Source organism: Gymnodraco acuticeps, unplaced genomic scaffold (assembly GCF_902827175.1).
Source record: "Gymnodraco acuticeps unplaced genomic scaffold, fGymAcu1.1, whole genome shotgun sequence".
In the NCBI taxonomy this organism is placed as follows: Eukaryota; Metazoa; Chordata; class Actinopteri; order Perciformes; family Bathydraconidae; genus Gymnodraco; species Gymnodraco acuticeps.
In genome coordinates this window covers 3,684,555-3,708,153 of record NW_022991180.1, presented here as the reverse complement: position 1 = coordinate 3,708,153, position 23,599 = coordinate 3,684,555, and positions in this window count along the sequence as shown.

Below are 23,599 nucleotides of genomic sequence, written 5' to 3'. Positions count from 1 at the left end.
GTGAAGAGGAAATAATAATACCTAATATTTTATATAGTGCTTTTTCCATATTCAAAGATGTCTTGATCTAAAGAGTACTACAGGCACTTACACACAAAATCAAGAGAAGATGCAGACCAAATCTGGAAAGTACTGCTTACAACACAAATAAAACTATGAATGTGTTCAAATAGAGTTAAAATCCTCATTTCACTTAGATATTTCACTCAATGTGTGGAAACACTTGAGTGTGTTTTGACACTTGCCCGAGTGCAATTCAAGGAGCTAAAGCAAATGTTTTAATACTTTTTTTTCACAAACATAAATAAGAAGTGAGCGGTAATCCTTGGAGGAATGTGTAAGCCAATTACGGCTGGCTGCAGGGACTTGTGGAATGGAGCCTCGGAGCTTCCTGCTCAGACTCAATGCAGACCCTCGGACCACATTTCCTGTTCACATTGCACCGGCAATATTTCTATGAAAATACAGAACGGTTAGAGACATGAATAGGATATCGTGCCGACTTCCTCCAACATCCACTGAGCAATCATCCTCCTAATGCCTTGTAGGCTATTTAACACTATGTCTGTGTGTACTTTCACATCAGAGGATATAGTTTGCATCCTGAGAGTGGGGAACCAGTTTCCATCTGGATGCTGTAAATGAGAGAGAGTGTGTGTGTGTGTGTGTGTGTGTGTGTGTGTGTGTGTGTGTGTGTGTGTGTGTGTGTGTGTGTGTGTGTGTGTGTGTGTGTGTGTGTGTGTGTGTGTGTGTGTGTGTGTGTGTGTGTGTGTGTGTGTGTGTGTGTGTGTGTGTGTGTGTGTGTGTGTGTGTGTGTGTGTGTGATTACATAATATTGCGACTGTTGCGAAGGATGGCTTAGACTCTTGCTGATCTACATGTTTAATTTGAGGGTTCATGTTGGGTGTGCTGTTTACTCTCCTATAGCTTCATGGATATTTGCTAATCTGCGGGTATTAAAAGAATCTTGCACACTTTGCAGAGATGTTAAGCATAGAAGCTTGAGACACATCAATGTAGAACAGGGGCAAATATTGACATAAAAGCAAATTATTTTATTTCAATGTCGACAACGCCCTGGCTGATGAAGCAAACATTGAAAATGACATCTGGGACAATGGGAATATGATGATTGTATTATATAAACTGTAGCCTACTGGAAGTGTTCATAACATGCAAATAGAGAACTATGTAAGGAAACAAAGTCACCCACTAATATACGGTGTCAGGATGTATTTGACCCATCATAAATAATAAGATGGTAAAGAGAACCCAGTCCGGGGTTTTGGTCCAGCTCACCTGCTGTGTGGGATAAACACACGCTCTAAGCTGAGCCTCAACATTCACCTCCCTGCAATTTCACACAGTTTGATTCTTCAGGAACTGCATGAACACCCTGATAACCAAGTCACAGTAGCCCACTGGTCTACAGAGGCAGTTTTCCCTTCATAATGGTCTTTACATCCCACTCCTACTGGCAAGAGAGACAGCAAAACACCGGATTACATATAAATAACTTTGAAACATTGAAATAACTTTACCTGCATAAAACCTAAACAATTATTTGCTTTTGTGCTGAAAAGGTTCGATAAAGAATCAGTTATTAATCAGCGTCAGTGTTGTATGCCTCCATTATAACAGGTAAAGTTCACAGTAACTGTCTCATTTGTCATCAATTAAATAGTTTTTTTCGATCAGTTTTCTGTGAAACTGTTACAATTAGCAAAGAAAATGAGTTATGGTCAAATTTGTGTTTTCTTTAGGTCACATTGATCTTTGACCATCAAAATCTGACCAGTAAAGGTTAATGTTTCAAACTTGAAGACATGTCCTACAGGCGGTACTGAGATATCTAATTGATGAAAATAGGAAGGATGGACTGATAGATTGACAACCCGAAATACATTTGTCCACTGGTCATGGCTGTCTCTCTGGCGCAGAGGCAAACAGAAAATGCTTTGCCAATAAGGAAAACCGCGGGGCAAGAAGAGCAGAGAACTGTGAGATGAAGATGTGACTCCAAACTCCAGTAAGAAATATCTTAAAGCTACCATGACTTGTTGTTTATTAGATTACATTACATGTTACTTGTTAGATGCTTTTATCCAAAGCGACTTACATACTCAATACTGTGGACAATCCCCACAGGAGCAATTTGGGGTGAAGTGTCTTGCCCAGGGACACAACGACATGCTGACTGCAGTGGGGTTTGAACCTGTGCTCCCCCTGATCCAAACACCAATGCACTAATCCACTGCGCCACATGCCTCCTCTTTATCTTGTATCAGAAACTAAATTCACATTAGAATAGAGCTGCCATAATTAGTTGTTAAAACAACGAGTAGATCAACAGAAAATTAATAATAACTAATTTCACTCACATTTTTAAGCATAATTGCAAAACATTTAAAGCATTCTTAATATTTAAGTGGTAGTCAGCTGAAAATGTTGTAGACAATTGGAAACAAATAGTCATTCATTTTGCACATAAATATTGTTCCAACAACTCTGTAGAAAAAGTGGAAAGTGACAAAAAAGAGGACTGATATAATAAATAAAGTTGTTGTAATACATATATAATACATTAAATACAGTGATGCCAGCAAAACAGCAAACCCAATTTCCTCTTTGTGGAGTCTTAATAGAAAATATTCACAGCTTCTTGCACATACGACACTCCTAGGCTCACAATCTTTGTGAATGAAAACAGAAAATGTATCAGAAAGGTAATATTCTTTTGTACGTTTCTGATGAGCAGTTGACGAAAAAGATTCCAAAGAAAGCAAGCTTTCAGACAAAAAGAGCCTTTTAATCCACTAGATAGGCTCTATTTCATGTTAATATATGGTAAAATAAACAGAAAAGGAGAGCATGTAAACATCATGCACCACCGTTTCAAACCATTTTGCTTGAAAAATGTTTTCCCAGTACCACAGTCGGGGTTATTTAGGGTTACATTCATAAAACACATTGCCTGCCTGACCCTACATTTCTGATTTAACAGCAGAGTAATTTTCACTGATAACAGCTCAGACATATTGTTTGAAAGCTTCAAAACCTCACATTGGTAAATACTCCAGGCAAAACATAGCATAACAAATTATCAGATTGTTTACATAACAACACTTTTAATATGCACACGAGCATCACGTACAGAAAAAAATAGTTAAATGTATTTTCATTTTGTGATGCTGGTTTGGCATGCTGATGATGTATTGCAGGGGGGGTCGTCTATGGAAAGCCCAAAGTGCCATAATACGCGCGAACATACGGACCTCCCCCTATATTCACGCGAACATACGCGCGACGCGTATGACACTTTGGGCTTTCCATAGTCGGTAACCCCTGGCACGCGGCACTGTAACCAGTGGCACACTAGGAATAAGTGGAATATGTGCAAAATATTTTTATTTTATTTTCGGATCCTGAATGAGACCGCCCCCAGAGCGCGTCTCCCCGTTACAGAAGGAAGCCATGCACGTAACGCAGCCCCGCTCTCTCCAGTCGACTTGCTGCTGCTTTCCTCCGTGGTGAAACGATCAGGGGTGTAGTGCTGCCGGAGCGTGCCCGCACTTCACAAATTGCAGTAGGCTACCCATAAGGAGCTGTACAAATGCCACCGTTTTTGCGTGGCTGTGTCTTTAGTTGAAAGCCCAGTGGCGATCTGCTCATGTCTCATCGAAAATAATATGCTACACAGGGGCGGACTGGCCATCTGTGTGTTCTGGAGAATCACAGAACGGACGGTCGTCATTATTATTATGCCGTTTAAACCAATTATTTAAATTTGTTTAAACGGCATCTGACAGGTGAAAGAGGTCCACACACTGCTTCCCCGCAGTGACAGCGAGGCTCCCCCCGCCCTCCTGTTGACAGTTCACGAGCGTTGATCGAGCGTCGATCGAACGTCGATCGAGCGTCGATCGAGCGTCAATCGAGCGTCGATGCATGCGTTGATTGCTGCTGCACTTTTCTGTTTTCTACAGATATCTTTATTGTTGCTGTGGTACCCAAGCTTTTGGGACCCGTAACAAATTGTGGCAGTTCACGATCGTCGGCACACTGATCAAATTTTTTTTATTTTAAATGGCACTTCATATCAAAAAGGTTGCCGACCCCTGATGTATTGTGTACCACCAATCTCTGATGAATTTCTTGAGAGCTTTTCAATTTAGAAATAAGGGTTTTTTCCAGAAAAATAATTAGACGCTAACACCCTCAGGATGATTTCTCAGTGTGTGTGTTTGTGTGTGTGCCCATGTCCTTCCTTGAATGAGATAATAGCATCTGAATACTAAGTGTTGTCAATTCCCAGCTCACCTTTTCTTTCTCAACATTTCTATAGCTTCCAACATCAGCTTCAATTCATACTTTTTTTTGTCATACCTCAAGCACCCCTCCATCCCCTTTTTTCACATGAATAGAAAACCTAAAACTTCACTATGTCCAAAGAATTTGCAATTTTTCGCAGACATTTTAGCTCTGACCTTGATCACAGTCTGACTTGTCATCCCTACTGTCATCCCCTGTCCTTTGGCAAGTTGTTAGTAGAATATACAAGTAGAGCATGTCTCTAACTGTCTCCCTGCTGAACTTCAAGGCCCTGCAGCCTGTCCCATATTCTTTAGTCCTTCGTTATGAAATCTATTCAAAGTGAAGACTGCTACACAACAAATCTGGCCTGCATGTTCCTCATCACCGTATCGTGCGTGCAATGACACTCCTCGTCAAAACTGAGATGAGCAGAAATCACTGGAAACACATCTGGGAACGCAGTGTGGGGAGTGCAATCAATCAGTAATCGCTCAGAGGTCAACAGCCTGTTGTTAGAGGGCATGCCGTGTTGTGATAAAGACAGTGGCGTTTCTATATGTACAAAAGTGGTGGGGCACAAGAAACTTAGATGTCTAAGCTTCTGCAGTGAGGTTCATGGCTGGTGAGGCACTGGCACTGACTCTTCAGATTTACAAATATTATATTTTGACCTAAATCAAAATATAATATTATTTTCAAAGGCCTCTTTAGTATGATGCTTCAATTAATTTTAAACAGACAGTTCAACAGAAGGATACCAAAAAAATGTAATTTTATCATTTAAATATTTAATTGTTCTCTCTTAGTAAGATCCCATTTTCAATAAAATGGTGGTCTTACCTTGACTTGAAGATGAAGTCCATTTGCCTATCCTTCTGGACAACAATCTCTATTACTTTTTTGTAAAAGTCCTCCTTATCTTCTTGTAGTTTCAAAAGTCTATCATAAATCTAAATGATGGATTTATGATTCGAAAATGATAAAAGTAGGGTAGACATGTGGATATTATCCGGCTGAACAAAACGTGCATTTATCTAACAGCTACGTTTCCCACAGATCTTATTTGGAGCTATTTTCTAAAATCCTATGGAGAAATCTCATTGCTTTTTTGTGGAGGGAAGCCATGTGCAGCTTACTTCCTGGTTTTAGGACACGTCTCTCTCCTCCTCTTCACCTGCTCTTCACACACCACACTTTTCGCGGCACACGTACTTACAGCCAATCAGCTCTGAATTATGTGAGATGACGTATGGTGGGGATGGCAGCTCTATGCCCCTATGGTCATTATTTTTTGCCACACACATTAAATAGGAAAATACTCTGAGCATGCGCAGTGTAGTTTTTACAGTCACCATTCACTTAGACAGTGAGAGGGAGGGGCATGATCGGGTTTTGTCCCACATGGCTCTAAACAGCTCAAACAATAGGCACACACTGTAGACACTAATTAGAAGAACACATACTAAAACAGCAATGTACACTCGAATCAGATGATTAAACATGATCTTAAAATATATTATATATATTAATTTATTTTTTGCATTTTGTTGTAATCGTTATTTTAATACTTTCTGCTGACACTAGGTGGGGCTGTGCCCCTAATGACCAGTCGCCACTGGATAAAGAGTAATCACAATCAAAAAGTGTAAAATAAAAGAAGTGCTTCTTTCCGACTGAAGATGTGACACATTCTGTAAATCAACAGCTCTGATGCTGTAGTTGGTTAAGTTAAGGAATTCATTTAAAATAAGGACAGACACACAACTTACATTGAGTAAATAAATCAGAAATTAAGAGAACATTTAGATGAAAATGATAAGAGAAACAACAACACAAGAAAATATGTTATTAATATTGTAATTATGTATTAAGCCAAGGGTCACCAATTGCAGACAAGAGTAGACTGAGATGCAGCTACTAGCTAACATTAGCTGTGACTTGGTTGCGAATGATGTCACCAACTAACTTTTTTTGTTTTAAAAGAAGAGTCCTTCCACTGACATAAAAAATATGCACTTTATGGCTACAAACATGAAACAAAGACTATGGCCTGTTTGGCTTTTCGGCATGCAACCTTGCTCATATTTGCAAATAGGTTTTAAATGTATACATGTACAGTATCTCTTTTTCATTTGATAACTTCAAATTAAAGAAGTAGTTCACTTATAATTGCAACCGCATCAATGTAAATACCCATGATCTTTCTCTTGCTACAGTGCAACATGATAATGTCTTTCATTAGATGTTAACTCGCTGACAATCGCCCACACCTCCAGTTTGTAGCACAGCCTTGCAGTCTCTAGCGGCGTCACAATTCCCTATCATATCATCTGGGTTATTGGTTTAGACTTTAAACAGCTCCCCCAAAGTCACAGACTACATTAAACAACAGTCTTCACAGTCTTTGCACTTCTTATGACAAGTAAACTGATCTTCATGAGTGGAATCTGTGGAGAGACTCTTAAAATGCTAACAGATCTCAGTTTGTTTGTTGAACTTCCACTTCCTGTCATCAGTGTGACTCACAGCCTCACATTACATCACCCTGATCTCCAGGCACGAAGAGTCTTTCTAATAATGACATGCTTTCATTGTCGGACCCAAGGTGAACAAGCAGCCAGCACCGGTTCATTGTGACGCATGTTAAACAGTGTCCTTCATAACATCTCATACTCTTCTGAATCCAATCAGATCAAATGAAAAACGACTTGAGTAAAATACAAAAACAGAGACTTGTTTGGCTTTGTTTCTTCGGGGCCCATTTGTCATCGTCAGCAGCTATTCAGTCAGGACAAAAATCAGATTAATAAAGGTTGAATTATGCTAAAGGCCTAAGCTAATTAATTATCACTATCAGTGGTACGTAATATCCCTTTAGATAAAAAGAATATAATTATCTTTTGACTTCCCCTCAGCAAGATCCTCAGTACCGTCAACACACGGCAATTTGAATGTCAGAAATTAATATTCTGCACATTTATCAGAGCAGAATTCTGAAATAAATTGTGTTCACTGGCATTCATTGTCTGGCAAACACACAAGGGGATAGACTGAAGCTTTTCCATGCTTGAGCTAACTTAGCAGCCTGGCTCAGAGCTTTGACAGACCCAGTTGGGCTGATCCTCCTCCAGCCACAAAAACAGGGCTTTCCCCACATCCTACAACACCATGCATAATTCACTTATTGATATCAGTATGCCACGGACAGAACACTCGGCTCTCAATATGCTGCATTGTCTCCCCCCCCCCCCCCCCCTGTTTCCCAGCCCCACTCCCTTTCTAATGATTTACAAACTGCGCACCTGGTTAGTCAAATACTGATCTTCCACTATTTCATAAAAGAACGACACCCAACGGGGGGTTTTACTGGGTACTTAAAACGCCAACACTCATGGGCCGTGTGTGTGAGTCTGTGATAAGGAAGGGAGTGTGACAGTGAGAAAATAAGCGATAGAAAAACAACAAGTGGAGGGCTGGATAGTAACAGAGCATAATTTCTGAGTTTCAAAGCCTTATATGCACTGAATAACAGCTCAACTTCAAAGACCAAAATTAAGGTTTTCATCCTTTTTGTCTCCCTGGCCAATTCGTGGCTTTGTTGCTGAAATGACTATCCAGACGTCCAGATGTTAAAAATCCCAAAGAGATCCAAGGGATGGGGGTAGTAATCAAGATAAACGAAGTTCAATAAAGGTAAAAACAAATTAGTGTGTGTGCTGCCTGCCCACACATAGGCTACGACGCAAGTCTGTCTGCATGTCTACATCTAAGCAGCAACATTTACTCTGATTACCTCTTATGGAATCAGGTTAAGTGCCGATAAATATCCTCCTCCTCGTCAGCCCTCTGAAGATAGACCACATCTGGTCTTGGTTGTTAGACTCATATTAGCTCTTCATGCAGGACTAATCAGAGCCATCCCAGCCAGGCTTATGAGATAATGCTGGATCATACCGCTTTGATCGACAGGGAAACAGTTCATTGCATCTCATTAGCTCCCGATGAGACAGACACAGAAACTGCAATATCATGACCAAATTCCACAAGAGGTGAGCTTTTGACACAAAAATACTAGTTTACTATGTACATCATCTTTTTTTATATATCCTGCTTACTGAAATAAACGGTTATTTTGTGTGTTTTTTTGTAGATTGAGTGTTCTACCTCGGGACTGTGGGAAACAGTATTTCGATCTTTCTGTGTGTACAAACATAATTTGAGATTGACAATAAAGTTGACTGACTGATAACTATAGCAGCAGCATTCTTAAAGGGAAATGATAATGGTCTTTTGGGTTATCCCTTTCCTTTTCCTTTGATAGGTTTTTGTGCATGTAAATGGTCTACAAAGGCTAAATTCACAAAGTTCCCTCCAGAGGGAGTGAACACACTCTTTTTAGGAGACAGTTTTACTTTATTTCCCACCAGTGAGGAGAAACTCATAAAACTCAACATGTGTGTATTTACTTTGAACATTTAAATGGCCAGATGTGTCTCCTTGCAGGAATATCAATAGCACCCATCCTTCAGATTTAGAGATGTAATCATTAATCTCCACCTTCGTTAATTAAAAAAGTAGATTAGATACCAAACACCCTATCTGCTTTCAAATTGCTTCTGAATTTCAAATATGGGATTACAAATGTAGTAGATTTGCATTTTCTTTTACTTTAATCAGACCCATGTACTACCCAGAGAGATGGACACATCTTTCAGAAAAGCTGAGCAATGTGAGCAATATTGAAATCACAGTAAATGGAGCATAATAACCTTGGACGTACTCAAGAATGACGTAGGAGCACAAAGTACCAATGAACTGGCCAGATGTATGGAGAACCGGAATGACTGGAAGCAACGATGGAGGGCTCGTCTGAGGACGACCTAGAGAGACCTTAGGTTCATCCCAATTAAGAGTAAATTAAATGGATGGCTGAGTTAATAAATAAATGCATGAATGAAAATCATCTGAGCATTGAATTGTTTTAAGGGCTATTTAAGGTCTTTAAGCTAAGGCTTCTATAGTAATCAGAGTAATGACATTGTTTACATATTTTAGGTAGCTCCATAACAAAGCTACACTTTGGCCTCACCATCATTTGAATCCCTCTAATAAGGAATGTTTTTTTTTCGTTTTACGACTCTTGTGGGGATAAACCAAAAAGCTGCATGGGGACGAAAATAATTGCGATCATGAAAAATCGTGTTCACTCAGAATATAAACAGGGAGAAAAGTTTAAAGATATGTTCTCTGTATGCATGTTAGTGTGTGTGTTAGTACCACTCTGCCAGGATCCTGATGTGTTTCCAATCACACACCTCTGTGCTACTGGTTCTGCATAGAGGACTGCCAACATGGTGCAGCTACTGGGAGGACAGACACAGTGTGGAGCACAGGTGCAAATAACATCTGGGAGGGACGGTGCACACAAAGAGAGGCAGAGACAAAAAGGGAGACAGACACCAACATACTCCTGCATTGATGCACAGGTGTCCTATCTTTTGATGTGACTTAAAAAAACAACTTAAAAGCTTTAGTAAAGTGTATACTCGGGAGGATCTATGACAGTGCTAAGCATCAAATGAAATTACAAAAGGCCCTCAATGTCTCTGATGAACTAAAAAGGTAGTGTGCTGTAACACCAACAGCAGAAACGTCTGTCAGAAATGATGCAACATTTCCAAAATCTCACTTACTGCTCAATATTGAGAACTCCATTGGGTATTCAAAATAGTGACTGAGAAAACAAAAGAGTGATTTTAGACACAGCTACTTCTTGTGACGTTGTTTAGCTGATGGAGCTGCTCAGTTGTCATGGAGATGGTTGTGGCAGATTCTCCTGAATCGATATAGCCACATAGGCCCCCCATCTTTAGTCTGACCTGCTCCTTCACTGCTGCTGTCCTCTAACAGGTTGTTGGGTTGCCACTACAATACAACTCCCAAGCCTCAAACATCACCCTGGATGCAAGAAAAATGTATCCGGAATTGAAAACGTGTTGACATGGGATTCAATCAGCTTCACCTCACTACAATCTCACGTTTTTTTCTCTTTCCCTACCAACTCACTACCAGCTGGGGATCAGTGGACAGCTGTGGTCTTCTCTGAGATGTTGCTATGATATTCTATATCAAGGAACACTCACAAACTACCTATTGAAACAACCTGTATGTAAGTGTTTTGGGGTTACAGATGGGGTCCAAAACTAGCAAGCCACATGAATGTCTGGGAGCAAATTCATTTTATATGCTACACAAATATGGCCAGGATCCGTTGAATTTTCGGAATATTGGGTTGCAGATTAACATTTTCCAAAGGGGGTTTCGTTTAGCATGAAACACTTGAAATAACTAAAGGATAAGTTAAAAAAGAAAGTAGAAAGAAAGTGAGGTCAAAGAACAGAGTCAGACCTAAACATTTCAGATGTGTGTACAGTATCTCACACTGCTGTAACTTTAATTCATGTACCTTTGTTATTCATGTTTTATTATCTTTGCTTTTAAATTTGTGTTTTTAAATGCCATTTTATAATATGGCTCTTAATGTCTTTCATTCATGTAAAGCACTTTGAATTGCCTTGTGTTGAAAGGTGCTATATAAATAAACTTGCCTTGCCTATATTACACAGATACAATTTATAACCACTACCACTTCCCAAAATGATAGGTTCTATACAAAACGAACTTATTATGGTATGCAATCCAATAAAATAACTCTGCAAATGTGGTTTAAATAATTACTGATTACTCAACTAACTATTGTGCTGTCAAAGCCGCTTGTTGTCCTCGACATGATTGTGTTCACCCAGGTAAGAATTGCATATGAAGAAAAGTGTTGTGAAGCACAGCATTTAGGATATTAGCTAGAGATAACTTCCCAAAATCTTAATAGTTTTTAATGTTGAACCATGATCAACTTTCAACATGTATTTCCCTTCTCCAACAAACAACACAATCATTAGAGTGAAATATATTCTCCACAACTGTAAACAACACTGAGCCAAGCTTCAAAACCATCACATTATAAAGCTGCCAAATAACATCTCAAACTGTGTGTGTGTGTGTGTGTGTGTGTGTGTGTGTGTGTGTGTGTGTGTGTGTGTGTGTGTGTGTGTGTGTGTGTGTGTGTGTGTGTGTGTGTGTGTGTGTGTGTGTGTGTGTGTGTGTGTGTGTGTGTGTGTGTGTGTGTGTGCATCTTAAATAAACAAAACGCCATAAACAGGCAGGGTGAAATGTCTGTGTTCCTTATTAGGAAGACGAAGGGTTGTGACGTGCTGGCTGCTCACTCTAAATTGGGCTGGATGGGGAACCAATTAGTGTTGCATACAACAGTCAAAATTATCATCCCCTCCTGTGCCAATCATCATAATGCAATTTCAGCAGACAAATTAAGTCCAATTTACTCAGACAATTAAAACACTAAAATCAGAAACTAGGTTTGCCCTCCTCTGTTTTCACCCTCAGGGCTCTAGTGATGATATGTGTAAATATTTCGTCCTTTTCTGAGAGGAGAAATTAAACGAGTAAACCTTTAACTTATTCAAACTGTGTGGTATGACTCTCTGCACTATCACTGTTCTCTTACACATACAGAGGAGCGAAAAGAGCAAGAGAGAGAAGGAGACACAGCTGAGGGAATCACAATTGGATCCAGGATGGCTGCATTAGAGATGAGCAGCCTCGGGTCAAGGTAACTGAACAATTCCAATAGCAAAGTAACTGTCTGTCTGCCTGCTCTGAAGCTTATTTACAGCGTACAAAGGATCGAGATAAGAGACGTGTGTGTGTGTGTGTGTGTGTGTGTGTGTGTGTGTGTGTGTGTGTGTGTGTGTGTGTGTGTGTGTGTGTGTGTGTGTGTGTGTGTGTGTGTGTGTGTGTGTGTGTGTGTGTGTGTGTGTGTGTGTGTGTGTGTGTGTGTGTGTGTGTGTGTGTGTGTGTGTGTGTGTGTGTGTGTGTGTGTGTGTGTGTGTGTGTGTGCAAGAGGCAGAGAGAGAGCTTGTAAGAATGATAAAGGCAGGATGGAGACAGATCCTAACAGAATGGAAAGCCAACAATGAAAGGCATGTGTTCAGGACTGATAATAAGTGCAATCAATTCAAGTCTGAATGCTGGTTGGGAATCTCCACTGTGAGATCGAGTATCTTTACCAGAAAAGATGAGAAAGCAAACCACACCAAGTGACTCTTCAACCACTTCTTCCTGGTCCAAAACAAGGCTATTCTTCACCCCTTGAACTAAAGCGAATAGATTGTCAGTTGATCCTTTTACTGCTATCTTAGCGTCATCAGCATGGTCAGCAGTGTTTTCTCTTATCCAGTGTAATATTTAGCATATTTTAGCATTTAGCCTCTTCAAATTGTTCAGTCTGTTTATCCTTAATTCCTATCCTCGCCTTCTCTCCTCACATAGACCTATTCCCTAAATAAAGAAATTAGATCTTTTTTCAAAGATGCTGCATCCCACAGACTTTCGTGACCAAAATATTAACCTCAAAGTGGGTTACAGGTAAAGTCAAGTGGACATTGTCCCTAGTGCCACTGTGAGGTTCGCTGGATAGATTTACTCACTAGATTGGTACTAGCTAGCGTCTTCCCTTTAAAAGGAAATGTAAAAATAAAATGGATGATCCCTTAACTTTTCTATATTTAGGACTTCAGGATTGTATGACATTTTAAGTCATAAAATAATTTGGTTTATGGCTTAATGTTTTGTTTAGCGCCAAAAAGCTTAAACATAAGCAAGCTAACAAGCTAATCTAAGTTGATGAAAAATAAAACGGCAGTTATACCTCCTGTAGGATGTCAATGATGTAATTATTTCTGAGCCTCACTGTGCTTTAGTGCTGTCAGTGTTGCTGTAGACCAGGGGTGGCCAACCCGCGGCTCTCGAGCCGCATGCGGCTCTTTGCCTAGTTTCATGCGGCTCTTCAGTTCATATCGAATTGTATATGTGTGAGTTTGGGGGAGAGACACTGACTCCTGACTAGTGTTGCACGGTGTACCGATACTTGAAAGGTACCGCGATACCCTGCCGTTAAAAACGTTACTATTCCTCCGTTTCATTAGTATCGGTACTTTAAGAATGACGGGGGAAAGTACTCTGGTGAGAAAGCGCCGTTTAATAAGAGCCGTGTGTGTTCAGCGCTCTGCTTCCATTCCCTGCACTGCAGCCGTGCCTGCAGTCCCGCCCCTCTCAAGCACGCTCTAAGTCCCTCCCCTCTCTCATGCACGCGCTAGCTGCCAGAGTATGTGAGAAAACGAGAAGCATGGCTGCAAGTGGGAGTGCAACTGCCGCTGCGCCTCGGCTTGTTGACAAAAAAGACGCCAGAAGCGAAATTTGGAAGTATTTTAGCTATATCTCTGACAGTGAGGGCAAGCCACGGACACCACGAGGCCCGTCTGTAAGAAATGTATTAATTTGATTTAATACGAATTATTGTCATTTGTTTTATTTATTGTTCTCATTGTTTAAAGGTTGTGTTATGGTTCTGGTTCTGGTGTGAAATAAAGCACAATAATTACATTTAAGACTGTTTCCCTTTTTTTAAGAAAAATAATCGGAATCGCAATTCTTGACTTGGTATCGAAAACAAAATGTTGGTATCGTGACAACACTAGCTAGCTACTCCTGACAGTTAAACCTGATATTTAGTAGGTCTGTTAAGTATTGAATGCTGATAATTCTGACGTAATTTGGCCGGTCAAAGTTGTTTGGGCTCGGATAAAATCGCTCCGTTACTTTCGTCCCGTGTTACTTTCGTCCCGGCTCTCCCTACGTGTGTATGTGTGGTGTCAGGAGTCAGTATGAGAGGATGACAGCGCGTCTAATTTTATGTGGCCCAAGAGCCAATCACAATAATACCTGTGATGCAGTGAACCAATCACCTTTGAGGGGGGGGAAACCTATCGTTGATTAAACACTATCCAGTGTTTCCCCTACCATTGTCTTGGAGGGGTGCTGCTTCCCGCCAACGGAGCCCCGCGCCCCCCCCTGGAATTCAAGGTGTTTAAAAAATATATATAATTTTTTTTTTTTTTTAATATATACATAGCACCAAATTGCAAATAATCTATAACTACTGTCACTTTTCACATTGAACATGTGCTCTTTTATTAAATAAACTAAACGCTTTCATTTTAAGTTGTGAGTTTAGTGTTTTTGACCCTAAGAAACACTGATGCATTAATCAATACCAATAATCCACAGCTCCTCTCTCTGCTCCAGAGGATTTAAAAAATATATATCCCAATGCCACAAAAATGCATCAGTGACGTGGTTGAAATCTTGTCTCCAGAAAACAAAAAACTGAAACAAGCGGTATCAGTGACTGTGTGTTTGATGTGGCTCTTTGCAGTAAAATAGAAAAAAATTGGCTCTTAACCTCTGACTGGTTGGCCACCCCTGCTGTAGACTCTGTAGGTCCCTCCACTATTGATGAAAAATATTGAAACATATTTTCCACTTTAATCATTCTTACTGCTTTGAGCCTCTCTTCCTTTTATCATAACTATTTCCTTTTTTTCTCATTTTAACATTGATGAATGAATACATTTCCTCACACTAGATTATTGTGGAGAAAATAAACAGACTTCATTGGTTCATCACAACATTGTGCCGCTGCATTTCCAGAAACCTGTTGATAAGGCAAACTAAGCCCCTATTTCGCTTGACTTTCCTGTGAAACCAAACGGGGACTACATTTTTGCCAAAAGTCGCTTCTTGCTGAAAGATAGGGAGATGACCAGAATATAAAATGTCAGTTGGCACAGCATCATGTCTGTCCTAATCTATTGAGCCAAAGGGATGACAAGAGAGCAATGTCCCTGCATTTTAACCTGACGTATTCAGTGTATCTACCTGACACTCTCTCTGACTGTAGGGAAGACGTCATTCCTCGTCTGTCAGGTGGAGAGGATGGAGAGAGACAGAGAGACGGACTGACAGACTAAGCTAGCAGCTACAGTCTGAAAACACCAAGTTTAATAATGACTACATATTCTTATCATAGCCGCAGTGTTCTGGGAGTTGTAGATCACATAATGTCCCTGAAAAGGACCCTTGGGCAAACAATATTGAAACTTTTTCCTGCCTCCTTCCAAAAATGTATTAGTATTGTAGAGCTGCAGTCTTACTCTTAATAACCATAAATCCCTCCAGAAGCATATTGAAAAAGGAGCAGCACCAAAATGTCTGCATGGTGGAAATAGTAAAACACTAAGAGTCTGTTGGTACAGGAAGTTAGAAGTAAAAAAAGTAATAAGGGTCTCAGATTATCAGCAATGATGGAAGCTCAGGTGATTCACTTATTTTTACTTTGAAATATTTACAAAGCTTTTTACACCTTATTGCAGATCCATTAGTGCCTTAAGGCATGTTGATTATTAATCCAACAGGGGCAGCCACTTGGAAGCAGCTTTTCCTCACAATTGAAGCGCATTTAGCATGCAATCAGTGGAGTGGACCGCTCTTTTTAATCAATATGCATTTAAATAGGATACTGCGGGGGAAAAATGGAAGATCTAAGTGTGGTTGATGGCACATTCTGCTGGATTTATTAAGGTTCAGGCAATTTGCAGGGGTCAATTTTGAAAGCCAGTGCTGATATAAGCACGTTCTGTGTGTCAGTGGAAGGGCGTGATGGGGAAGACAGAATTTAATTTGTTCCGGGGGAGTCATAATGTGTAAAAGAGAGGGAACTGCATTCCTTTAGTTCACAAACAAAATGTGGAATACATTCTTAGATAGGACACGCTTCAGGAATAATTTATAAACACATTATCTTTTAACACAAAAGAGGAGTAGACTGAGAGTGTTGTCCGTCTGGTAAAGGCAACCTTCTAAAGCACTATGGTGATTATATACTTTTGATAAAACATTTGTTGTGGTCGGTTATTCTGTCCTTTTTACAGTATGTCTAGTTTTGACATTGACTCATTACATCATTTTTCTAGTAATAACTTCTGAATTTGTTAAGTTGTTTAGACTTATAATAGAGCGTTATTTAATCTTTAAATTGTGGGAGTATTGGGGTTTATTTTCTCAACATTTCGAAGTTAATTCTAATTATATGACTGTTAGTATTTTAGCTAATAATCTTGTAGACTTTCAAATCTTAAAACAAAGCCTTTAAAGCCTTTTTTGGCACTCAAAATATTGCTGCGAAATAGATCTGAAGTTAGTTTATTGCTTGCGACACCTTCTTACTATGCGTCACAATCCTTGACAGCTTTACCCAAACACGTCAGTCTCTAATTTATAATATTAATTCTGTCAGCTAGTGGCAGCACTGCTGAGCAGCACTTCAGTCGATGAGCATCATCTTTGATCTAACATGGATTGTTTCGACTTTAATCATCTTCTTACCATCTGCCTGACAATGATTGGTTTCTTACTTTCCCTCCAGCGATTTTGTATTTTCAATATTCTTCCTCTAAGGGTTTTAATGAATGCCTGATTGACTGAAATGTTTATGCCATTAGTAAATCTGACACGTCGTCTAATGATCCTGTATTATCACTGAGATCTGTCACGGGCATATCGATAAGGATCTGGCATCGGTACTTCCTCACTTTCACCAAGCTTTAGAAAGTGAATGAGACACAAACTAAACTCAAAGAAACTTAATTTAATTAGAGTCACCTGATAAAAGCAACGACTACAAAGCTTTCCATTATAACTGATAGCAATCAGACTGAGAAGAAGGTGATCTGAATAAGATAAGCAAGAAGCAGCAGCACTCTTCCATCCAAACTGCAAGGAAAAACAATCAATGAGCCCCTATTTATAATCAGAAACCTACACACACACACACACACACACACACACACACACACACACACACACACACACACACACACACACACACACACACACACACACACACACACACACACACACACACACACACACACACACACAAATCAAGAGGCCAGTTAGATTGCAGGACTTTTGAGAGGGACGTCTGCATTTGGAGTTCAGATCAAACGTGACGGGGACTATTGCTCAGAGTGTTGAAATGATGTGAATAGACTTTGTCCTGCAGTAACACAAGTGGATACAAAGGTTTGTACGGATAAAGCTTCATTCTGTTTATTTATATATTTATATTTTTTGATTAATTGGTTGCCTCTGAGGCATCTGTGGTCACTGAGACCACTTAAATTAAATAGTGCAAATAAACAAAACAAGCAAATAAAGTTAAATAATTTCTCACCCACAAGAAAACCTTAAGATGCAATATACACTCAAGACTGTTTAGTTGCTGGATTAGAGGGTTTACATGGGAGCCACTAATAAAACATGCTTTAACATCTCAAGGCAACCAGCGTGACCTCTGACCGTCGAGTAAATCGTTATTGATTAGTGTCAGTCAGTAACCCTGTGGGCCCGATAATGTCTTCATGATAACCTCCAGTCAGGCTTCTATTGGCCAGGAAAGGGTCTCTGCATGACCTTGAAAGAGGAGCAGACATATTTTATTCCTCTATCCGTCTCTGCAAGATTGTTTCCTTTTTGATTTCCAGTAATCAACCGTAGCAGGCAATCAGAGCCAAGGGCTACACGATGAAAAGGAACACAAGCAGAGAAACTATGCCGGCTCACACAAGAACTGCCTGGGGTTTTCATAACTGAATGTGTGGATTGACTATGAATTACACTGGCTTCTGTAAAGTTTGTAATTTTCTTCAGTAAATGACTGTAATTCAAACAGACGCATAACAAAAGTTTTTGTAACACATTGATGCTCAAAAGCGATGAATTGGTCCAATAATTAAATCAAATAAAAACACAATTTGATTGATATACTGTAGCTCAATATCACAAATGACAAACTCGCCTCAGGGCTGTTTACAGTCTGTATACAACAAACAACACACCTACCCACATACATTCACACACAGACATTCACACACACGTTCTCCCTTGCAGTGGACAAGTAATAAAAAGAATGAAAAATGGAAGAAACCTCAGGAAAAATCATGTTTTGTACTGCGGTTACTTTCTTATCTATTTATTGTATTGTCTGTTTGTGTGGTACTGACCTGAGAGTGAATGTCCCTTTGGAGACAACAAAAAACATCTACAGTTGCAAGAAAAAGTATGTAAACCCTTTGGAATAACCTGGATTTCTGCATAAGTTGGTCATAAAATGTGTTCTGATCTTCATCTAAGTCACAACAATAGACAAACACAGTCTGCTTAAACTAATACCACACAAACAATTATATGTTTTCATGTTTTTATTGAACACACCATGTAAACATTCACAGTGCAGGGTGGAAAAAGTGCGCGAAAAAAAAAAAAAGTTTTAACAACATTATTTATTGACTTTTCATTCCGGTATAATCATTTGGCACTGTTTGTCAGAGCACTTCATCCTTCTGGTATTTCATGAAGAACAGCTCCAACGCCTGTGTGTATGGGAATGCCTCTGGTGCTGGTCCATTAACTGCCAGTGTTTCCCACAGATCTGAAATATACTTTGGGGGGTGGTGGTAGCGGGGGGGGTTGAGGTGACGTGCAACAACATTAACCTTTCTGTTGGTCGCTTGTTACCAGACCCTTCACGCGATGGCAGAGCGAACAGGTACAGGTACAGGCACGGTCCATAATGATAGCCCTATAGTTTAAATCTACTACCCACACATGAACATATGGAAATGGGTTACTATTTTAAAAAATGAATGTATTTATTAATGTATTTAGGAACCTATCCATGTGATTTTTAGTGGGTGTCGACCTCAAATCCTCTAGGGGGGTCCAGGGGCATGCCCCCCCGGTAAGATTTTATTTTTTATTTTGGAGTTAAATGCATCAATCTGGTGCATTTTGAGGGGAAAATAAAGAGACTAGATCTATGGAAACACCTATATTAAACAGAACTGTATACATTTCAATAATCATAAAATCAAGGCCATAACCAATAACATACCATTTCCAATATAAAAAAACACTGAAACTTGTTTATTAATTTAGTTTTGGTTCATTTATAGTTGTGAGTGTGTCTGAGCTCCTGAATCAGCCTCTCCTGTCTCCCTCCTCTCCCCCCTGCTCCTCTTTGAGGCAGCAGCAAAGACTAGTTTTCTCTCAACAAGTTTTAAAAGTGTATCTTACCTTTTTTCACCTAGTTAACTTTTTATTTATTTATTCATGCATATTTTACTAATCACATTACATTTCATTTAGCTGACGCTTTTATCCAAAGCGACTTATAATGACCGATTACAGGGACATTCTCCCTGGAGTAACTAAGGGCTAAGTGCCTTACTCAAGGGCACACTAGTGGTGGTGTTCCTGGCGGGATTTGAACTCACAGCCTTCCGATCTTCAGCCCACCTCACTATCCATTAGACCAATCACTACCCTCTCAAATGGAAATATGTGTTTACATAAATGGTGACCACACCGTTTGAGACCCACTGAGAACTTAGACTAAGTTAACTATCTAAACACTCAGAGAGTGCTTTACCTCACCTGAGCTGAGGTTATCCCGAGCTTGAATGACACACAAAGACCAATCAAGGGCTTTGATTTATGATCTGTATGACAGTGGCCATGTCGGCAGGCCACATCATGTGGACAGCCAGTCACCCTGTGTGAGATCAGAGCAAGGGAGCGAGGGATCATTGTCTACAAGTTAATCGATCGCAGATGGCGTCGTGGTCACGGACGAATAAAAAAAATATATATAAAAAAAAAAAAAAACTAAATGGGTCGCGAAATATACTTGGGCGGCCGTTAATATACCTGGGCGGCCCGCCCAAGTATAGTCTATGTGTGGGAAACCCTGATGTGTGCAACTGTGGGTTTCATTGGCAATATGTGGGTCATTTTAGGAGAAACAAGTCCATTTGCCAGCAGCGAGGCCATTCACACTCAACATTACTCACAATATAATTCAGCGGCATCGCCATCAAAGCCAGCCGGAGCCATCTGCCAACCTGCGACGTGCAGAGCTGCGCCACGGGAAGGTAGAATTGTTGAGGGCTTATCATTTATTCCCAGACCGAGAAGAAACCTCTATTTAAAAGAAAAAGTCCAGTTCTACAACCTTTTTGTGCAGTGCGTCAGATATAATATATTTCTGTTTATTTTATTTACAATGACAGTCTGGCTGAAGGAGAGCAGCGTTTGTCACATTTCCATGCAAATCTGAACCTCAGGACATAATGAAGAGTGTGACTTCTGCATCCATCAGGCAGAAGCCACTGTCTTGCATTTAAAACACTTGGAACACTGGATTGGCTTCAGGATGTAACAGTGCCACAGAGTACTTTCTCTCCACTATCTATTTCTGATTTTCCACTTAAAAACACTGATGAACTCAGATTATAGTCCCATTATGTCCTGCATCACAGTTGATAGATTGGACCAAAAACTCACCTGTATTATTTTTCAATGTCGAGGATCAATCTGCAAGGTTTTCTGTGAGGAGGGAAAGATTTTCAGAAGTTTAGTTTGTTGCCCAAATTGGAACTGTACGTGCTTAAGTACGAGATGAGAGGGAACGTTTAATTCAAGCACAGATCATGGCGAGAAAGAATATCTTTGGTTTTTGCTTTTAATTAAAAACATTTTAGGAGATAAATAAATTAGTCAATGGATAGAAAAATATATCAGCAAAAACGATGATAAGCTTAGTCTTCCATTAAAAATAACTACATAGATTTTTTTACTGTGGATTGTTTGGAAGTTCACATTTAAAAAAAATACAATAAATACATCTACATCTGCTTTGTAACAAAAAGCTAAAAAAAACAACAAATAACCAAACCGTTTATTTGTGTTCTCTATGGAGACTAATAGAAATGTGTGGTTGAGCAAATGTATTCAGTTTGATAATATCTTGTTAGACTAATAAATTAAATTACAATTTCTTAGATTTAGGCTCCGTTTACATGGAGACGGTTTGTGTTGTATCTGCTACTTTCCTCTATCGTATAGCCCGTTCGTCCACACGAGGCCATAACGGAACTGCGGAAACAGAGCCCTCAAACGATAACGGGTCCCAAGGTGGATAGATCTGCGGACGGAACGCTCTGGGGGGCCAAACGGCTCCGTATGTACGTCCTATACGATCATTTCCTGATAACGATGAAGCCATAGCCCTGCCTCTCCTGCTCACTGCTGTAGCATGGTCAGTAGCTACTGACCATGCTACAGATGTTAGTGCAAAATCTACAGCTCCTCTACCACAACCATCAGCAACAAGTGGACATGGAGAACTACATGAACTACATGTTGCTAAATCCACCCCGGAGAATAAACAGAAGGGCAACCAGGCAACCATTGCTGTCCCTACCCGATCTGCCGCCCTGTTAAATCCATTTCTCACTTATTCTGACAATGTACTTAACCCCAAATTTTTATTTGGACCCAATAAAAAGAGTTGTTAAATAATAGTGAAGTCACATTGTAATAACAATAACTCATCTCTCGAGAGTTTTCTTTTTGTGCTTTGCCAAAAGCCACTGTGTCAAGTGTCCTACTTGGGTTGCCGTACGGAGTTGTCCAATATGGCGGACCATCTCGCACATGCGCACTGCAGACAGGGCAGGGCGGTAGATCAGGTGTCAGTACCAGATATGTTCGGCCTACCAGATATGTTCGGGTGTATTTCCGTCGCATCCGTCATCCGTCATATCCGTCATATACTCACCTCCCTCTGCTCCCAGCGCTATGCTGCCACACACCGGCCGTCTGCGGAACTGCAGCCGGAGGAACTCGGTACAGCTTGTTATGTGTGAACGATCTAGATCCCTCCGCTTCCCCATAATTACCGCGACCATTTTAACTTTCATGACAGAAATGGAGAGCTTTTATGCTGAGATAAAGCAGTACGTGCTCAATGGTGGTTACCACAATCTCACCATCGCCGCTGAAAAGCATGATAAAAGGAAGGCGTTAATTCGGAGGGCATCCAAACAATACCTGATCAAAGGTAAGTAACAGAATAAGACCATGGTTAAGTCACGAACATACGTTTTTATTATGAGGTATAAACCCCCTGTACATGTGACATCATCACATCCCTTTACTTATAGGGATCAATAAAGTATATATCTATCTATCTATTTATCTAATGGTGTTTTTTGGTGCAAAAGTGATCATACCTCTAATGGTTTATCATATTGCAATTCCAACATTTTTCAGTAAATCGCAAGGACTCCACAGCTTGTTTCTCCTTTTTCTTTTTATACACACTTTACATTACTGTAGTTGTTATGTCTAAACCACATTTGCCACTGGATTTCTTGAACAGCTTTTAGTCATAATGTCATCTCTACACATGTCTAAATGATTGTTTTGTTGTTCCTGTTGTGCCAGCTGGAGATTTGTACTACACATACAAGGACAATGAGAGGATGGTTGTGTGCACCAAGGACCAAATTATCAATGTCCTGAAGGAGTGCCATGATAACCTGGGTTCCGGAGGTCATGTAGGGAGAAGGCGCACCACCGAGAAGGTTTTGGCAACGTACCACTGGTCCACTATGCGGGAGGACGTGAAGAAATGGGTGGGAGATTTTGACTGACTGACTGATTATTGATCTACAGAAATGTGTTGTATGTGTACATTGAAACAGAGTGAGACAGTTTGAGCTCCATCAGAGCAGAGAAAACATATTTCAGAACTTTAACAGTTTAATTCTGTCTCCTCTGAAAGTTTTCTCTGTTCTATCATTTTTATACCTAAAGTTTTTTGTTTTGCTGATTGAAAATGTATGATATTTGCTAAGGTTGATGAGTGTCCCCGCTGCCAGCAACACGAGGTCATTAAAACGGTTGCACCCGTACTGCATCCCATTCATGTTCCCGAGGCATGGACTGTCCTTGGTGTGGATCTCATTGGCCCACTTCCCTCCACTGCTAAGGGCAAAAGGTACTATCATGATGGGCTGAAGCATGTGTAACCTCCTTTAAAGGTTCTAAACGTGAAGAATCTGGTTTCAAAAGAAAGGAAATCATTTACAGTGATTCTGTATGTATTTACAACATTCTGCATTTTATATTGCAGATACATTCTAACAGCGACTGATCTGTTCACAAAGTGGGTGGTAGCAAAAACGCTCTACCACAAAACAGCTGTTGAGGTCTCAAAAAAGATTGTAAATATTCTTCTCGATTTCGGTCTTGTCGAGAAGATCATTACCGACCAAGGACGGGAATTTGTCAATGAGGTACAATAATCTATCTAATACAGTGTATGTGTTATGTGTAACAATGTAATACGATTTTTCAGGTAATTTGGTAATTGGTGTACACTAAACCATCTGCAGGTCAACCG